Source organism: Asparagus officinalis, chromosome 4, assembly GCF_001876935.1.
Source record: "Asparagus officinalis chromosome 4, Aspof.V1, whole genome shotgun sequence".
Lineage (NCBI taxonomy): Eukaryota > Viridiplantae > Streptophyta > Magnoliopsida > Asparagales > Asparagaceae > Asparagus > Asparagus officinalis.
In genome coordinates this window covers 7,328,068-7,347,407 of record NC_033797.1, presented here as the reverse complement: position 1 = coordinate 7,347,407, position 19,340 = coordinate 7,328,068, and the positions used below count along the sequence as shown (strand labels likewise).

The 19,340-nt window shown below is 36.4% G+C and overlaps 1 long non-coding RNA gene across 5 annotated transcripts; it reads right to left on the bottom strand.

Annotated features, from left to right (window-relative positions):
- LOC109836497 lies at positions 1 to 13,925 on the bottom strand. Of its 5 annotated transcripts, XR_002245971.1 has the most exons (7): positions 13,758 to 13,925; positions 13,595 to 13,688; positions 4,649 to 4,896; positions 4,507 to 4,562; positions 3,486 to 4,407; positions 3,326 to 3,400; positions 1 to 765 (listed from the first exon to the last, which is right to left on the bottom strand). It is a non-coding gene; the product is annotated as an uncharacterized LOC109836497 (long non-coding RNA). The 5 variants fall into 5 exon arrangements; XR_002245973.1 differs by having other exon boundaries at positions 3,326 to 4,407; positions 13,595 to 13,708; XR_002245970.1 differs by having other exon boundaries at positions 3,326 to 4,407.

The following is a 19,340-nucleotide window of genomic DNA, read 5'->3' as shown; positions in this document are numbered from 1 at the left end:
AGCATAGAAGTGCTTAATTACTGCTCATTGAATTTAAGATAGTATATCATAAATACAAACTTGTGTCACTAATTTAGAGCTGCATCTAACATTTACCGATAACAAATAACTCAAACTAGTTGATCGATAACAAATAACTCAAACTAGTTGATCGATTATTATTGGATTGCATCCATTAACGCTCTATTCTCCTTCTCTCCAGATAATGATCCGCATTCATAATTGCCATTATGCTCATTGAGGAACTTCGTCAAACTTTCATCTTTTTCTATTTTTAACCCTCTTGAAACATGCATTCCATACAAAGAGTTCCCAAACCACCTAAGGCTAGGGTACTTCCACAAGAGGCCCAAAATAACAATTTGGCGAGTAATGATATGGATGGTAGCGGGTACGATCACGGTTGGTGGAAGGATAAACGTAACAGTCTTGGCGTCTTGCCATTGAATGCGAAGATAATTAGATGCTTCCATGCATGGACATGGCATGAGCATCGATGACGCCAATGAGAATGGATCAAATGGATCATATTGTGTTTGTCGGTTAGAGCTTTTCTCGATCAGCTGAACGCCTCCTTTCTATGGGCACTTTGACGCCCACCGAGTGCTCGTCTACAACTGAATACTTCGTCGCAGAACCTGCAGGAATACATTTTCTCAACTGAAGTACTTCCATTTTCATTTTCATTTTCATTCTGGAGTTCTTGATCATTGAATCCTTTATGATCTGAACCATGCTGAGACATGACTTCAGCGAAATTTCAAACTGGGAGGGAAAATAATAGACCAATTAGCGAGTGTGTTAATTCATGAAAATGAATTGGATAAAATTATCACATTTCTTGTCTATTTTTAATAAAAATGTCTGATTGCTTAGTTGACCCTTCATTTATTAGGATACAATGAATGCAAATTTAAAATAGAAATGTCAGTGTCAATGGCTTGGTTAATTAGTTAGGGATTAACTGTTTTAACTCCTAGGTTTTTTTTCCTGTTATATGTGATGACTGCCAAATTGGAAATCTTGTTCTCATTGCTAAGATGTTTAGTAAATGGAAAAACTAATAGATGATAACTAATCGAATTAACAAAGTGCCAGAAAAAAGAATAATCATCTCATATAGTTAAAAAGAAAAAGCAGGAGTATATGTTTAATAAATACAAGTCAATACAGAACTAGAAAAAAGATGAACATAAATTTATGGAACAATTGATCTTTACGCATATGGATCCAAAACAGAAAAATGAAATGAAAGAACAAAAAAAAGGGTATTAATTTCTAAATATTTTGGCCTGTCTACAACTTTTTGTTGTTTCTTTTCTGTCAATGCTGATTTTTGGCCAAATTAGAAAGTCTGATTGATCACCAGTTATAGTAATAAATGGAAATATGTAAAAGATAAACTGACAGTATCAGGGTATAGGTAAAACAATAACTAGATAAACAATCAAAGAGCTGTCTGGCGTATTTTAAACAACAATTACCGGTAAATATTACTAAATAAATTCTCACAAAGCTAGATAAGAGATAAACTTCAAACGATAAACATCTATAAAGAAGATGACTTACCTTCTCACTACTTTAAAGTTGAAGCTTAGGAAGAGAGAAAGGAAAAGGGACCAAATGTCTATTCTTATAGATGTAGATTGACTGAATATAGAAACATTTTATTTCTCAGGTTCATGCGTAACCATTAGAATGAGTTGGCTTTCCTTTTGTGAATATTCCTATCCCTGAATTATTAAAGTTTTCTAAATTTAAGGATGCATTTTTCTTGGTCATATGAATCTTTAAACTACATACCGTGTTTTATGGATATCATAATTGGCACAGTATTTTTTAAGGTGCAGATTTATTCCAAGGAATAATACGGTCATCCAATTTGTAAGTGTTTAAACTTAAGGTAATAGTAGCAGGCTGTGGCTCTTAGCATAGAGTCTCATCCTTTTTTTACTAAAAAAATTTGTTTAAACTTAAAGTGACGAATCAGGGATTCGTACATCAATATTTCATATCATAGTTAGATTGCTTATGCTGATAATTCGTTATACTCACTAAGTTCAAATATAAATTTTATAAAAACTAAATAAAACGTTATTCGGAATCAACTATATTCTGCATTGCTTTTTATCAGTTACAAGAAAATGCATAAAAGAACTTTCTTAATTGTCTGAAAATGTGTCTTCTAAAACACCAGGAAACTTTATATGCTTATTATTAAAGAGAAATATCTAGATCTAAATGGCATTGTCTTCATCGTGGTACTAATAAAATATTATCCTCAACCCTTCTTTCGCAGTGACTTCTCCCACTAGCTTCTAGAAGTGTAAGATGTTACCCTCTCCATGACAAGTATACAATGGATAATGGACGATGTAAGGGCGATTTCAACAGAAGAAAACATGGGTAGTATCTATCCTATCCTTAGCTTAGATTTGACATTGCAAGTTTGGTAATGGCATGTGAAAAGAGAGAAATTTCAGAATGCATCAGGAGCAAAATGAAGCTCCAGGAGAAGTAATCTAAGGAAATGACGTTTGAGATGTTCCCCTGCAATTGCCTTCTTTCCGTTACTATTAAAAGTCTTCCCTACATAATAAATGAAATCAGGATATCTCTTGCAGCTGCTCACGAAGCAAAGATCCTAGGGCCTGCTGCTTCAAACGAATTTTTCAATGTGAGTACTACTTTAACTAGTTAATAAATTCCAAGAATATATCAATTCAACCAATATGATTTATATATTCAAAAGTTAGTGATCTTTGATAATGCTAAGGGGGTTGACGCCTGTTGCATTTTATAAATGTAATACAGATACCCCATAGGTCCCATGGCGGGGTGATGAACCCTATACAATGATGACGATGTTAACGGGAAAGAAAATACAAGGAAAGATGGACATATTAGGAAATCCAGCATCACTGATGGCTTGAGAGGATGTAAATAGTTGCCAAGTGACATTGCCAAGGCACAAACCTGAGGTACATCAAAAACACATTTCCTAGCATCAAAGTTCAAGCAGTGAGAGGCAGGGGAAAAGACTTAAAAGCTCCAAAGTAGTTAGTCATCACATTCGAATCAGTGTTTCCTGACATGTCTATTTTCCAAATGATAAACCTACTAGCAGTGAGAGGCAGGGGAAAGGACTTAGAAGCTCCAAAGACTAATTTTAGGAAATCTTTAGTTGGCAAGAGAATTAAGAAAACTAATGAATAGCAAACCCAACGCTTATAACTAAAAACTAAAATGGTCAGTTTCGCTCACAATATACAACAAGCTGCTCTCATATTCTTGCCAATATAGATATTACAGAAAAATCACAAACCTGAAAATGCCAAGTGCAGCCCCTTTTGCATTGCAACACTTCTCTGAAAAAGCACCATTACTTACCTGACTAGCACTACAATTACATGGACCAAATAAAAGTAAAAACAGAAGATGAATAATCTCTGTTCCTGACAAATTATACAAGATAAAGTCAATACCAGCAGTCGTATGAAATGCAGGTCTGAGTTTTGCAAGGCCTGCCATAGAGGTGTTTGGACGGATTCCTTCATCCACAGAAACTGTAATTTACTTTTCTTCTCAAGTTTTTTGGTCAACAATCTTCATGATGAAACATTGCGTGAAAGAAACAAATAAAAGCACAACAAGAAGCGATAACTTCTTAAGCAAACTGTAAACTAATAAATGCTGTCTTAATCTTCGTGAACTAGTAAAGGTTGCGTTGTCACTGTCATATAGGAGATTATACAACTAATAAATGCTATGTCTTAATCTTCGTGAACTAGTAAAGGTTGCGTTGTCACTGTCATATAGGAGATTATACTCTGGAAAATATCAGGAGAGAAAAGACTAAGTCAAAGAAAAGTAAAATCTAACTTTTGATATTCTCATCATTTGTATCATTGAGGACTTTCCAGAAATTACGATGATTTAAACTTGTGAAGTTTGTTGAAACAACAGGTGTTACATTATCTCAAGTGTCTATTCTTGGATCTCTCTTACCCATTTATCAATGTCAGTAGAAAACAAGACAAACTTTGTTTACTATATGTATATATTATTGACACTTTAAACTGTGTTGACATAGACATCGAATCACTAACGATGATAAGTGTTGTAATACTATCGGTTGCTGCCAAGTCCTGACTCCAAATTTGCTGAACATAAGGTATAGATCGCATCCTCTCTTTCAACTGATCATTTGCATGGCTTACTGACCTCAAGTGTGTAGTTATAAAACTAAAGTCATGCCCAATTCTCAGAAAAAAGACAAGAATAAAATAAAAGGAACACTAATTATTATTCAAAAGAAAATAGACATTTACTTTGAGGTTACAGGTATGATTTCTTCCTTAAAGTTACCAGCGGTAGTTGCTGCTGCAACCCTCTTATAGACTCAACCTGATAACAGAGACAAAAAGTAACAAATTTTTTTATGAATTAGACTTGCTTAAATTTAATCAACAGCATACATTATTAAGGAAAATGCAACTATGGAACCTGCTCCTCTCGAGTGACCCCAAAACAGTGTGCAACATTTTCAGAAGTGATACCCGCTGTGTTTGTTTATCAAGAAAATGTTTAACCACACTATAATACAAAGAATGGACAGAACTTGAAAAACAAGTAGGAAAGTACTCACGCAGTAGCAGTCAAGCTTCCACCAAACGTCAACCTCAACGGCTCAACCCTACCCTGATCGGCTGATCCCCACCTCTCGTCAATCTCTCTCTTCTTCCCTCTCCATCTCGAGATCGCCGCAGCCCGGCAGCCGTTGCTGACAACCTCACCGAACCAATCGCTGTTAGCCCGTTACCGCTCACGGCTCACCTCCTGCGCCTTATGCCTTTGCACTCGAGGGCCAATCTCCGTCTCGTCGTTAGAAAAGGGCTGCATCCAGACCTAAGTTATTTTCCCAAAACAAACCCCGTTTCTATCTTTCTAACTAAACCTATTTAATTTTCTTTATTATTCATATTAATTTTATGCTTAATTAGAGATATTGTAGATATACATTGAAAGCTTTTTATTTGCTATTTTATATTTTGAAAGCATGCCTAATAAAAAAATATGAAAGTGGTTGTCAAAAATTGAAAAAAAGAAAAAGAGTTGAAAAATTAATTCGATCTCAACAAGGAGCTCTTGATAAATTTGTTTTTAGTAATAAAGATAATGTTACATCAACTTCAACAGAAGAAAGAATAGATGAATCTTTACTTGAGAATGAATTAGAAGAATATGTTGAGAATTTAGGATAAAATAATGATATTAACGATAATATATTCAAGAAGAAAAAGCTAGTACTCCTAATTTTAATGAAGAATATAAAGAAAATTCACATGAGGGCCAAGAAAAAAATTTAGAGATGAATGAGATATCAAATTCAATTCTTATCAATATTTATGATCGAGGGCCAAGAAAAAAATTTAGAGATGAATGAGATATCAAATTCAATTCTTATCAATATTTATGATCCTCGACAATGGAAATGTATTGATCAAATTTTTTTAGATCTAATAGTTGAAAAAGATCCAATTAAATATGAAGAAATAGATTTTCCTACAGATGAAAATAATACACTTTTCTACATCATATTACATACAAAAATTATCCAATGGAGAAAAACATGAAAGAAGGTAGTTAGTTTACTCAAAAGATTTAGATAAAGTTTATTGTTTTTGTTGCAAATTATTTAGTTTAAAATCTAGTATAAGTCAGTTAGTTAACGAAGATACTAGAGATTGGAAAAATTTTGGATATAAAATTAAAATCATGAAATAAGTCATGAACATATCACTAATATGTGTAAATGAGTGGATTTAGAAGTAAGATTACAAAAAAATAAGACAATAGATAAAAACATTCAAGAACAAATTAATAAAGAAAAAGAACACTGGAAATTTTTTTTGCTAAGACTTATTGCTATAATAAAACATCTATCAAAAATAATCTTGCATTTCGAGGAACAAAAGAAAAGATATATGAAAAAAAATAATGAAAACTTTTTAAGCTTAGTTGAAATGATAGCGGAATTTGATCCAATAATGCAACATGTTAAACGTATTCAAGAAGGTGAAATTCAAAATCATTATCTTAGTCATAAAATACAAAATGAACTAATAGAGTTGCTAGCTTCTAAAATTAAAAAAATGATCACTAAAAAAATTAAAGAAGCAAAATATTTTCTATTAAAAAAATGATCATTAAAAAAATAAAAGAAGCAAAATATTTTCAGTTATCATTGATTGTACTTCAGATGCAAGTCATCAAGAACAAATGACTCTTATTTTAAGATGTGTTGATACTTCAACAAGTCCAATAAAGATTGAAGAATATTTTTTAGAGTTTTTAAAAGTAGGTAATACTTCGGGAAAAGGCCTTTTTGATGAACTTTTAAATATTTTGAAAAAATATGAACTTGATGTTAAAGAAATAAGAGGACAAGGTTATGATAATGGATCTAATATGAAAGAAAATACAATAGAGTACAAAAGAGGCTATTAGATATAAATCCTAGAGCATTCTACACACCATATGGTTGTTATAATTTAAATTTAGTCTTATGTGATATATCTAATTCATGTCCTAGAGCTATTTCTTTTTTTGGAGTGTTGCAACGTATATACTCATTGTTTGCTTCCTCTACTAAACGTTGGAAAATTTTAGGAGATAATGGATGCAAGTTATCCGTTAAATCTTTATCTCAAACTAGACGGGAAAGTCGGATTGAAAGTGTTAAAGCAATAAAATTTTAAGCTCCAAATATAAGAGATGTTTTGATTCAATTAGCAGAAATTAGTGAAGATCCAAAGATAAAAAGTGAAGCTAATAGCTTAGCAACTTATGAGATTGAAAATTTTGAATTCTTATTAGCTATGAATATTTGGTATGACATATTGTTTGTTGTTAATTCAGTTAGTAAAATCTTACAATCTAAAGATATGCATATTGATATTGCCATAGATAAATTAAAGGGTCTTATTGTATATTTAAAAAATCATAGACAAAATGGTTTTATGTCTGTTTTGAATTCAACTAAAGAACTTGCTAATGAAATGAACGTACAACCTATATTTCGTGAAAAACGTAAAATTCATAGAAAAAATAATTTGAGGAAAATATTGGTAATGAAAAAATATTTAACGCTGAAGAATCTTTTCGTATTGAATATTTTTTATACATAGTTGATAAATCGCTTGGCTAAATTGAAAGTAGGTTTGAATAATTTAAAACGTATGAAATTTTTTTTGGTTTTTTGTTTGATTTGAAAAAATTAAAAGCTTTAGATGATATTGAATTGAAAGAATATTGTCTTAATCTCGAAAATGCACTAAAACATGATGAATATTTAGATATTAATGGACTTGATTTGTTTTCAGAATTGAGAGTGTTTGGAGAAATTTTAAAAGTAGAGATTAATAGTCCAATTAAAGTGTTGAACTATATAAAGTGATTAGATTCTTTTTCAAATACTTGTATTGCTTATCGTGTATTATTGAGTATACCCGTAACAGTTGCTTCCGCTGAAAGAAGTTTTTTAAAATTAAAATTACTAAAATCTTATTTAAGATAGACCATGTTAAAAGATAGATTGAATGGTTTAGCAATATTATCTATCGAAAATAATATGTTAGAAAATATTGAATATAAAATTTTAATTAGTAATTTTGTAGCTCAAAAGATAAGAAAAATGAGAAAAAAAATATTATGAGTTGTATCACTTGGGCATCATCTAACATTTCGCCTTGGGCCCCAAAATTCCTACGTACGGCCCTAAATGCAACGCATTTCTCCCTAGAAAACATTATTATCATAAAGCACCAACAACGGCAAAATGCTTCTGCAGATTTATTGAGAACTTGTCTCTCAGTTTAAAAAAATAACAAAATTTACTATGCATATTAAGAAAATGGAACTACTCAAGAAGCAATACGTGTAAAACTACCATCAAAGACTTTTCAGGCAATACTACCCTCCCCNCACACCCCCCCCCCCCCCCCCCCCAAAAAAAAAAAAAAAAAAGAAGACAAAACCTACAATTAGGGACCCTAATTTGGAGAGAAGAAACCAAAGTTATTATTTGGATAAATTTTCAAAACCAACCTATTTAGCAACTTAATTACAAAAAATGACATATTTGTAATTTAATTATTTAAATCGACTCAGTTTTAGCCAGTTGGTTGAAACTGGGTCGGTTTTGATAAAAAAAAGTTATGAAAATTTACGGGACTCAAAGTCCCATGAAGTTTAACAACGCGATTAAACTTCACGACACTTGAAGTCCCATGAAGTTTCGTAAATTATTTCAACAAAATCGATCCAGTTTCAGCCAGTTAGCTAAAACTGGATCGATTTTGTGTTAGGGTACACACCAATAATAATGCCTCGAATGGAGACGCAATACACGGAATAAAGACACAAAAACAATCATAGTACTCACAGATATACGTGGTTCACTCCTTCGGAGCTACTCTACGGTGCAGCGACGACGCTAAATTCTTTTATATCCCAAAAGAATAGATCAAAGAGAACACCCTCTTTTGATCAGATATACTCCAAGAACTCTCACAATCTCTCTCTGTGTTTTCTCTCTTACTCTTCTACAAGAGGAGTTGTTTCTGGAATGAATTTTCCTAAAAAGTTTAGGCTCTATTTATAGTGTTTGGGAAATACTATGCACAAATAAAATATTATCAGTGGAACCCGCTACTAATAATACAATATTTGTGGGATCTACATCCTTTATAAATTCTCAAAAATAACTGCCACCGAATTTGAGTTTTCTTCTTGTGGGGCTCGTCTTTGTTGGTCCCACTTTTGTGTTGTTAGGCTGACAATCTCCCACTTAAAGATTTGATTGAATATTAATCATATCTTCACATCCTTCTTGGTTACATCATCCGGATGTCTTGTATCTTTAGCGTCTTACACGACCCTCAACATTCTCAACGGATGCCATATGAGACTGCACACAAGCTCACCTTCTCGAGCGGAACTGACTTGGTTAGCATATTAGCTGGATTGTACCTCGTATCAATTTTCACAAACTTAAACTCGTTCCTGTTTTGCCATCTTCGTATGGCATGGTGTTTCATGTCAACATGCTTGGTCCGAGCATGGAATTCGTTATTTTCTAACAAGTGAATGGAACTCTGACTGTCGCAGTGGATGAAGTATTTCTCAAAGCTTACTCCAAGCTCGAGAAGAAAAGCCTTCAACCATAACTCCTTTGCTGTCTCTGCTGCAGACACGTACTCCGTTTTGATTGTCGACAAAGCCACAGTACCCTGTAATTTGAATCTCCAACTTATCGCTCCACCACCCAAGATGAAGATGTAGCTGTTAGTGCTCCTTTTTGAGTTTATATCCCCGACGTAGTCTGCATCACAAAATCCCTCTAGCTACAAATCCACCCCGTCATGCTTAAGACAACGATCGGACGAGCATCTCAAGTAGTGTAGAAGCCACTTGACTGCACGCCAGTGTTGTTTTCCTGGATTGCTCATAAAACGGCTCACATCTCCCACTCCTTGTGTAATATCTGGTCTCGTGCACACCATCGCATATATCAAACTCCCGACGGCAGATGCGTATGGTATGTTGGCCATAAACAAATGCTCTTCAGTAGTCTTTGATGCTTGGGTCTTTGATAGCTTGAAATGGCTTGTAAATGACAAGACCACCGTTTTAGCTTTCTCCATACCAAACTTATTAAGAATCTTCTCAATATAGGCCTTCTGAGACAACCTCAACCTCTGTGCTGATCTGTCTTTGATAATCTTCATCCTAAAAATCTGATTTGCTGGACCCAGATCCTTCATCTCGAAGCACTCGGAGAGACGCCTTTTGAATTCCTTAATACGGGCCAAGTCGGGCCCTACAATCAACATGTCATCAACATAAATCAAGAGTATCACATATGATTCGTCATATCTCTTGATGAAGCAGCAATGGTTTGTGTCGCATTTGAGAAAACCGTTCTCCTCCATAAAGTTCTCAAACTTCATGTACCATTGTCACGAAGCTTGCTTCAGGCCATACAAGCTCTTACGCAGGCGACACATGAGGCCCTCCCTGCCTCGTTCCTCGAAGCCCACCGGTTGATGCATATAGATCTCTTCCTTCAAATCTCCATGAAGGAATATCGTCTTCACATTCATCTGCTCTAGATGGAAATTTCGAACTGCCACAATGATCAGCACAGTCCGGATCGTGGTCAACTTGACGATGGGAGCGAAAATGTCAGAATAGTCTATCCATGTTTTCTGCTCATATTACTTCACTACAAGCCTCACCTCGTAGCGTCTCCGTCTATCCGGCTTCATTATTGACCCGATAAATCCACCAATTGTGAAGAGTCTTTCTCCCTCTTAGAAGCTTTACGAGCTCCTAAGTCTCATTCTTCATCAAAGACTTCATTTCTTCCTCCATGGCAGACTCCCACTCGCCCCGAGCTTTATCGGTCCGCTATACCTCCTTATAGCTCTTTAGCTCATCATTGTCAGTCAGGAGGAGATAATTCATGGGGAAAATGTACCTCTCTGGCACCCTTAATTTCTTGGAGCTTTACGAATTGCGATCGCCAGCTCTGCTGGATCCTGTTGCTGTGCATCTGGCACGTCTTCTTGGTCTCCGTCTTCTATACTAACTGGTACCTCACCGTTGTCCTTACTGTCGGTAATATTTGGAAAAAAAGGGGGAGATAGCCGACTCTCACTCACTTCTTTAATCTTGTACACTGTATTCTCATGGAACACGACGTCACGACTGCGCACCACCTTGCACATAGCGTGATCCCAGAAACGATATTCATACTCATCTCCTCCATAGCCGATGAAAGAGAGCTTCTTTGACTTTAGATCAAGCTTTAACCGGTCTGCAGGATTGATCATGACATAGGCATCACAACCAAATACTCGTAAGTGCTCTAGCTTCAGCTTCTTTCCGATCCAAGCCTCCTCAGGTATCCCATAACTGAGAGCTACGGATGGCCCGCGGTTGATCGAGTATGCAACAGTATTGACAGCTTCGGCCCAATATCTCTTGGGCAATCCGGAGTGAATCCTCATACTTCTGGCGCGCTCCAAGATAGTGTGATTCATATGCTCCGCCACTCCGTTGTGCTGAGGTGTTCTTGGGACGGTCTTCAGTCTCTTAATCCCATGGACGAGCAGAAGTTCCCGAACTTCTGGTTGTAATACTCACCTCCATTATCAGACTTAAGGCACTTCAGCTTATTGCATGTTTCGTTCTCCACACAGGCAAGTCACTTCCTGAAGATAATGAAAACATCTGACTTGTGCTTCAAGAAGAACACCCATAATTTTCGAGTAGCATCATCAATAAAAGTGATAATGTAAAGAGAATTTCCAACAGATTGGACTTGCGCAGGTCTCTACACGTCGGTGTGCACCAACTCTAATTTATGTAGTTTTGGAGCCGACCCGATCTTGTTGAAACTCATCTTTTTTTGTTTGCCTAGGATGCAGTCCTCACAGAAAGTCAGATCGACCTTGTTCAGACCCGAAAGTCTTTCTACCACGGTCATAATCTACATCCCCTTCTCGCTCATGTGGTCAAATCGTCGATGCCAAGTCATGCAATCGACGGATGATGATGATGATGCTTGTCCTGCGACAAGCAAGCGGTCGATCTTCCCATTGGCGATGTAGAAAGACCCCTCGCGTTTGCCGCGTGTCACCACCAGAGCAACTTTGGACAGCTTCCAACTTCCATGCTCAAAGGACACTTTGTAACCGGAATCAGTCAATTGCCCGACTGATATAAGATTCCGCCTGAGATCCTATATATGTCGAACATCTTTCAGTGTCAAGGTGGTCCCGCCCTCCATCTTGAGGGTACAATTTTCCTTCCCGAAAACTTTACAAGATTGATCGTCCTAGGATAGATTGTTCCCAAATCCTTCACGAACGATAAAAACAGCTTTTGTTATGAGGTTGCATGGAAAGATGCGCCATAGTCGATGACCCACGCATCACTTTTGTCTTCAAGAGATAAGAGAAGCGCATCTGAATCCGTCTCGTACATGAGATTGGCTACAGTGTCAGCCCGATCATCCCCTGCTGATGCTGGAACAGAAACTCTGCAGTCCCGTGCAAAATGATCTAAAGCACTTTCCTTCACTGTAATCATTCGGGTTCGGCCCTTTAGACTTCCCTCTGGATTTCGATTGGCCTCGTTGTCCCCCACCATTCTTCTGCGCACGCCCTCGTGCCTCGACATGCAGAGCACTCCCACTGCTAGAGGCCTCAGCTCTTGAGACTTTACGGTAAGATTCTTCATCCAGAATTATCCCAATCACCGTGTCGAACTTCATCTTATCATTGTCATTGGCGTTGCTCACCACCATCACCATATTCTCCCTCGAATCTGGTAGGCAAAAAAATAACAGAAGAGCTTGGATCTTATTGTCAAACTTGAGATCTACTGCAGTAAGCTGTTGCACCACAACCTGAAATTCGTTCAAAAAGTCCGCCACACGAGCTCCTTGCTGCATCTTTAAGTTGAATAGCATCTTCATCAGGAATACCTTATTTGAAGCAGACGGCTTCTCATACAGCGCCTCCAAGGCCTCCATCAACTCCTTGGTGGTGGTCTCATGCGAGACGTTGTAAATCACATGCTAGTGAAGGTTGAGCCTGATGGTGACAAGTGCTTTACGATTGAGCATCTTCCACTTATCATCGTCCATCTTTTCAGGTTTCCCCGCCTCTCTTTGGAGGGGTAGAAAGAGATCCTTCTGGTACAAACAGTCTTCTATTTGCATCCTCCAATACCTAAAATTTTGGCCGCCGAACTTCTCAATTCGAAGCCTATTGTCTTCAACTGTAGATCTCATGGCGAAATATTATGTTTTTCCCGTATTCGTGAATAGTACAGTATTCGTAAATAGTCCCATACATGTGAATAGTACTTAGTGCCTTAAAAGAGTAAATAATAATCTAATTTATTTTCTGATGTGAAGGTTCCACTTTTAGTGGCAGTCATAGAGCATACGATGATCAGAGCCAGTTGTTAAGGTACACACCAATAAGCACAAAATCAATCACAGTACTCATAGATATATGTGGTTCACTCCTTCGGAGCTACTCCACAGTGCAATGACGACGCCAAATTATTTTATATCCCAAAAGAATAAATCAAAGAGAACACCCTCTCTTGATCAGATACACTCAAAGAACTCTCACAATCTCTCTCTGTGTTTTCTCTCTTACTCTTCTATGAAAGGAGTTGTTTCTGGAATGAATTTTCCTGAAGAGTTTAGGTCCTATTTATAGTGTTTGGGAAATACTATGCACAAATAAAATATTATTAATAGGACTCGTCACTAATAATAAAATATTTACGGGACCTACATCCTTTATAAATTCTCAATGGCTGCCACCGAATTTGAGTTTTCTTCTTGTGGGGCCCGTTTTTGTGGGTCCCACTTTTGTTTTGTTAGGCTGACATTTTGGCAATTAAATTCGAAATGAGTCGATTTGTACGATTAAGTTTCAAAATGGGTTGGTTTTGAAAATTTGTCCTTGTTATTTTTATACACAGTGAATATAAAAAAAATACTCACCCATTTCGTGCCTCGCTGCGCTTTAACCTCCTCTTCTTCTTCCTTTTGTGGAATGCCCCCCAACAAAATCTCTGCCGCCTCGAACCCCAAAACCCTAATAAGATTTTTCTCAAACTAACTTAAATAACATAAAAAACCCTAAAATGATCACGATTACGCTTACTTTGAGATCCTTTTCGGGCCTCGATTTTTCTCTTTTTTTCCATCTTCGTCTTCGTCTTCGATCGCTGCGAATGAATTCAGACCTTGCCTCTAGCTCGCGGTTTCGGGAGCAATCTGGTTGCGGGCATGGACCCGTTACGATGGAGGCCCGAATAAGAAGGCCCAGAATAGTCTCTGGGCCTTTTTTGGTAATACTGGGATGCTATGAAGAGGAGTTCGTAAGCTCAAATTTACTTTCTTATCCCTGGGCGTCACTTTTACGCAGCCGAGTATATATCTCACGCGTATATTCTACGCGAGTATTCTCCACGTATATCTTACGCATATCATACGCGTTTTTTCCCCTGCTTATAAATAAGCGTCATTATATTTCTTTTGAGTAATTTTAATATCGTAGAGAAGGTAGCTTTCCATCTAGGATTTACGGCCTTGGGGTTAGAAGTTCTTATTTTTTTTAGTCTGGGATCGAAATTTAGGGTTTTGTTGAAATCTAAAAGTCATTTTGTGGAAACCTAAAAGACAAAATGAATGTGGACATTACATTGAATGTGGAATATTAATTAGTGACTTTTCATATATCCAAATGTCCTTTTATTTTCCACAATGTATCTATAAATTGGATGATGTATGCAAAAGAAGTAGGATGAATTAAAATTATAATTTCTCTATTTCTCTTGTCTTTTGTCTCTTGTTTGATTTCTTTAATATATTACAACACGTTATCAGCACGAAAGCTCTAGCTAGCCGGTTCGTAATCGTCCGTTGGTGGTAAGAGATATTTCGGTGTACACCTCTTACGAGGTAACAATTTCCACATTATACTTTCTTATTTTGCTTTTATTCTGATTCAGATGATAATGAGGTTTCTGCTAAAATGATATAAACCAGTCTTAATTTGTAAGAAAATCCAGCTCCAGAAATAGTACATATGCAGCACTTTTTGCTACAGTTAAAAACATAAAGTGTGTTCCAATAAAAGAATATGAAGGGTCATAAAAAGAAAATTTACACTTATGAATAGAATTGTCTGTAAACAACGCAAAAGGAATACAAAAAAAAAAATGGCATTTGTCAATCAGCTCATTGTACCCTGTGAACTGAACCCCACATGTGAAAGAGTTAAATATACTTCCCACACAAAAGAAGATAAAGGTTAAAAATAGGCAGCATGTTGACCAATTCTGATGAAACCAAAAGGAGTGAGTATACCTTTTTGGTGACCAATTATCATGCAATTCACATCCTTTATTACAGCACTAACTTCTATGCTTTAACCCAAAGTATTACAATATATGGAATCAAGTTTCATTGATAGTACTACATTCCAACAACATAATAGTTTACCATGTGAAGGTGATATTAGATGTCCACCTTAATATTAATATTTCGGGTGAGATATAGTGAAGATCTATATCAAAATTATTAAGCTATGACCTGACTTGTTATGTTGATATTTCACATCATGTAAAATATATGGCACTTCCCCGCTGGATACTCACAACCTGCAAATATTAGGTAACCGTGTCATGTAGGCCGTGTAACTTATTAATTCTTATAACAAGTATTTGATTAAGGCAATAATATATGTTATGCAAAAAGTTAATCTGATTTATTTATATCATATGACAAAGTCATTTTTTTTTTTACATGGGGATTGACCAGTAGAGAGGATAGAACCTAAGCTACATATAAACAGGGATGTGGAAAGTGGGAACAGGAACAAAGTACAAGGCATTATAAGTTCTTTATGTTTATATCGCTTCAACCAGCTTTTTATGCATGTGTGCAGAAGCATACAATATTCTAGAATGACGATACTTCTCATTCTATATTGTCCATGTTTAGCAATTAGTCATGAAACATGATTATTCTAACACAGCTCCTTGTTATTTACTCCCTGATATACAAAGGTAGATATGATGTACTAATTGCTTTGCTAATAGTCATTATGCTACACCAGCCACTTGAATGGAACTAGAGGTAAATTTGACAAATAAAAAGTCGTAGTTCTTATAATCTAGTATGATGGGTGGTAAAACGAAATTGTTAAGCTCTCTGTTCTGTGGATAAGTTACAAAATAAAGTAAGTAACCCATAAGGTTTCTTATGACAATGGATATTTGATGCTTTTGCTTTAAATATTCTATTTGCTTACTTGAAGTAAAATCTAAGCCTCATAAAAACTTGAAATTAAGTTGTGGGTTTTTAAAGCTCAAGTTGGCGTCCTTAAGTAGTCCAATTTTTATTGCTAATTGCACTGATTTTTCTTCTCCACTGAAATTATGCAAGTTTCTATCCAAAATTACATTAGTGGTGTTTTGAATCTGGCAACCTTAAGTTTAGAAGAAAGGATTGCACAAACTGGTTATATCTTTGTTTATTTTCTACTTGCTTGAGTTTGTGATGGTCATTGATCGTCCGAGCATTTAAAATTTTGTGTGAATTATAATATTAGACTAGTTTGCCAGAAGCAAACATTTGAAAGATAACATTTATTAAGATCTTTAGAAAAAGGAGCTTGATGATTTTGGTGATTATGTGTGATCTTACTACAATGTGAATATTTCTAATTACTCATGCACTAATATTTAGTCCCCATGATTAGTGCATTGTGATTTTTGCATGATTATATTTTTTGATTCTTTTAGTATCTTTGCCCAGAAGGCAAACACTTTAAATTTTCTCTCTATCAATTAAGACGTGAAAAATTGATGCCTCATTGAAAAAGTATTCACTTTTTCTGGGCATTCCCTGAAGGATCGCTTTGATCTATGAAAGCCAATAATCTTTCCTCAAGTGCAACTGGCAGAGTGAATCAGAACTTTTTGGATTTCAAATACATGACTAAATATGATTCAGCTCTGTACCACATTATTTAGCAGCTGAAACTCTGTAAGCAGAACATTACAGACAGTGATAAAATTGATCAAAAAGTTTTTTCCCCATTCCACGCAAATAATATTGTACTCCAGCAGCAGTACATGACTAAGAATTACACTTAGCATTCTGAATTGATATCTACATTAGTAGTCGCAGAGAAGCACAAACAATTGATGATTAGAAATCACAATGTTAGATTAGTTGGCTTACGAGTTGTGCTATAATTCAGAAAATTACTTATACGCGTGGATAAGGGGGAGACTATGAACATAATAACCCTGTACTCTTGCAGTAGTACAAGACTAAAAATTATATTAAGCATTATGAACTAATCCTTGCATTAGTAGTTGTTAAAAAACAACACAACCAGCTGTTGTGAGAAGCCATAATGCAAGTTTAATTGGTTCACTCGTAGTGCCTGAAGCACATGTCATAATTCAAACTAATACTCATAAACTTGGACGAGGGAAGGTATTGGACATTGAAGTGGATTTTATCGAGGTGGTCAAGGTAAACTATTTAGTTTTTCTATATTTGAATTATATGTATTTGTCAGACAATTTTAATTTATCTTGAGTTTGCTTTAAACTCATGAGATTCTATGTGGCTTTTATTCATATGTGTATAATTTAGAATTTGTCTGACCTAAAATACATCATGTTGCGATATGTTTAAGATTTAGTGACCCAAATTCGTTTAAATTCTGGCATGAGCGATTGGGTCATCTTGGGCATAATATGATTTGTCGGATTTCCTTAAATTAAATGGGGGCATTCAAACCAAATCTGACCTACTGCTGTAGGCTGTCTAAAAATCACAATAGATAGCTTATCCCCCATCAACCACCGATGATGGAAGTTACAATCTGACGACTTCCAGAAGGCTGTAATCTGACGACCTTCACGACGACGGATGAAAACTCTATTCAGCAGTCTTCACAATCTACAGTGAAAGTTACAATCTGACGACTTTCACACTCCACAACAGTTAAAGCCAGGATTACTGAACAACGGTCCTTGCAATGCACCACAGAAGAAGCTACAAGTCAAATAGCTCATTCTGAGACGCGGATGTCATCCCCGCGTCACCACTTTGGAAATGTGAGCGACCCTCGCGTCGCCAAGCCACGGCGACCCTCGCGTCGCCAAGCCACGGCGACCCTCGCGTCGTCAAGCCACAGCGACCCTCGCGTCGTCAAGCCACAATGCACAAGCCAAACGTGAGCGACCCTCGCGTTCAATGGTGTTCAACCAACAGCGACCCTCGCGTCGACAATGCACAAGCCAAACGTGAGCGACCCTCGCGTTCAATGGTGTTCAACCAACAGCGACCCTCGCGTCGACAATGCACAAGCCAAACGTGAGCGACCCTCGCGTTCAATGGTGTTCAACCAACAGCGACCCCCGCGTCGACAATGCACAAGCCAAACGTGAGCGACCCTCGCGTTCAATGATGTTCAGCCAACACCCAACCTCGCGTCTCAATTCAAAGACGCGAGGTTAGGGTCCTGAACGCCAACGTGGGCGTTTGACTCATTCAACATGAGTTGAACGGTTCTTAAACCGTTTCCCACGATTTGGGAGCGGTTACACCCCACTTAGGAGAGATTTAAGGGGCGATTTCACCCCCTTAATCCTCTATAAATAACTGAAGATCAATTCAGTTCGGGCTCTCTTTGGGTGGGAGATTTTCTAGTTCCAAGAACTGTAAGGAGGCTTCTCTTTTCCGGTTGGAATCTTCTTGGCTTGGATCGACCACTGGAGACAAGCTTTTGAGGAGATCGGCATCATCTCCCAACGAAGATCAACACGTTATCAGCACGAAAGCTCTAGCTAGCCGGTTCGTAATCGTCCGTTGTGGTAAGAGATATTTCGGTGTCACACTCTTACGAGGTAACAATTCCACATTATACTTTCTTATTTTGCTTTTATTCTGATTCAGATGATAATGAGTTTTCTGGCTAAAATGATATAAACCAGTCTTATATTGTAAAGAAATCCAGCTCCAGAAATCAGTACAATGCAGCACTTTTTTGCTACAGTTAAAACTAAAGTGTGTTCCATAAAAAGAATATGAGGGTCATTAAAGAAAATTTACACTTATGAATAGAATTGTCTGTAAACAACGCAAAAGAATACAAAAAAAAAAATGGCATTTGTCAATCAGCTCATTGTACCCTGTGAACTGAACCCACATGTGAAAGAGTTAAATATACTTCCCACACAAAGAAGATAAAGGTTAAAAATAGGCAGCATGTTGACCAATTCTGATGAAACCAAAAGGAGTGAGTATCCTTTTTGGTGACAATTATCATGCAATCCACAGCCTTTATTACAGCACTAACTTTATGCTTTTAACCCAAAGTATTACAATATATATTAGCAGGAATGAGAAGGAATCAAGTTTCATTGATAGTACTACATTCCAACAACATAATAGTTTACATGTGAAGGTGATATTAGAGGTCAACCTTAATATTAATATTTCGGGTGAGAATATAGTGAAGATCTATATCAAAATTATTAAGCTATGACCTGACTTGTTATGTTGATATTTCAACATCATGTAAAATATATGGCACTTCCCGCTGCGATACTCACAACCTGCAATATTTAGGTACGTGTCATGTAGGCCGTGTAACTTATTAATTCTTATAACAAGTATACTTGATTAAGGCAATAATATATGTTATGCAAAAAGTTAA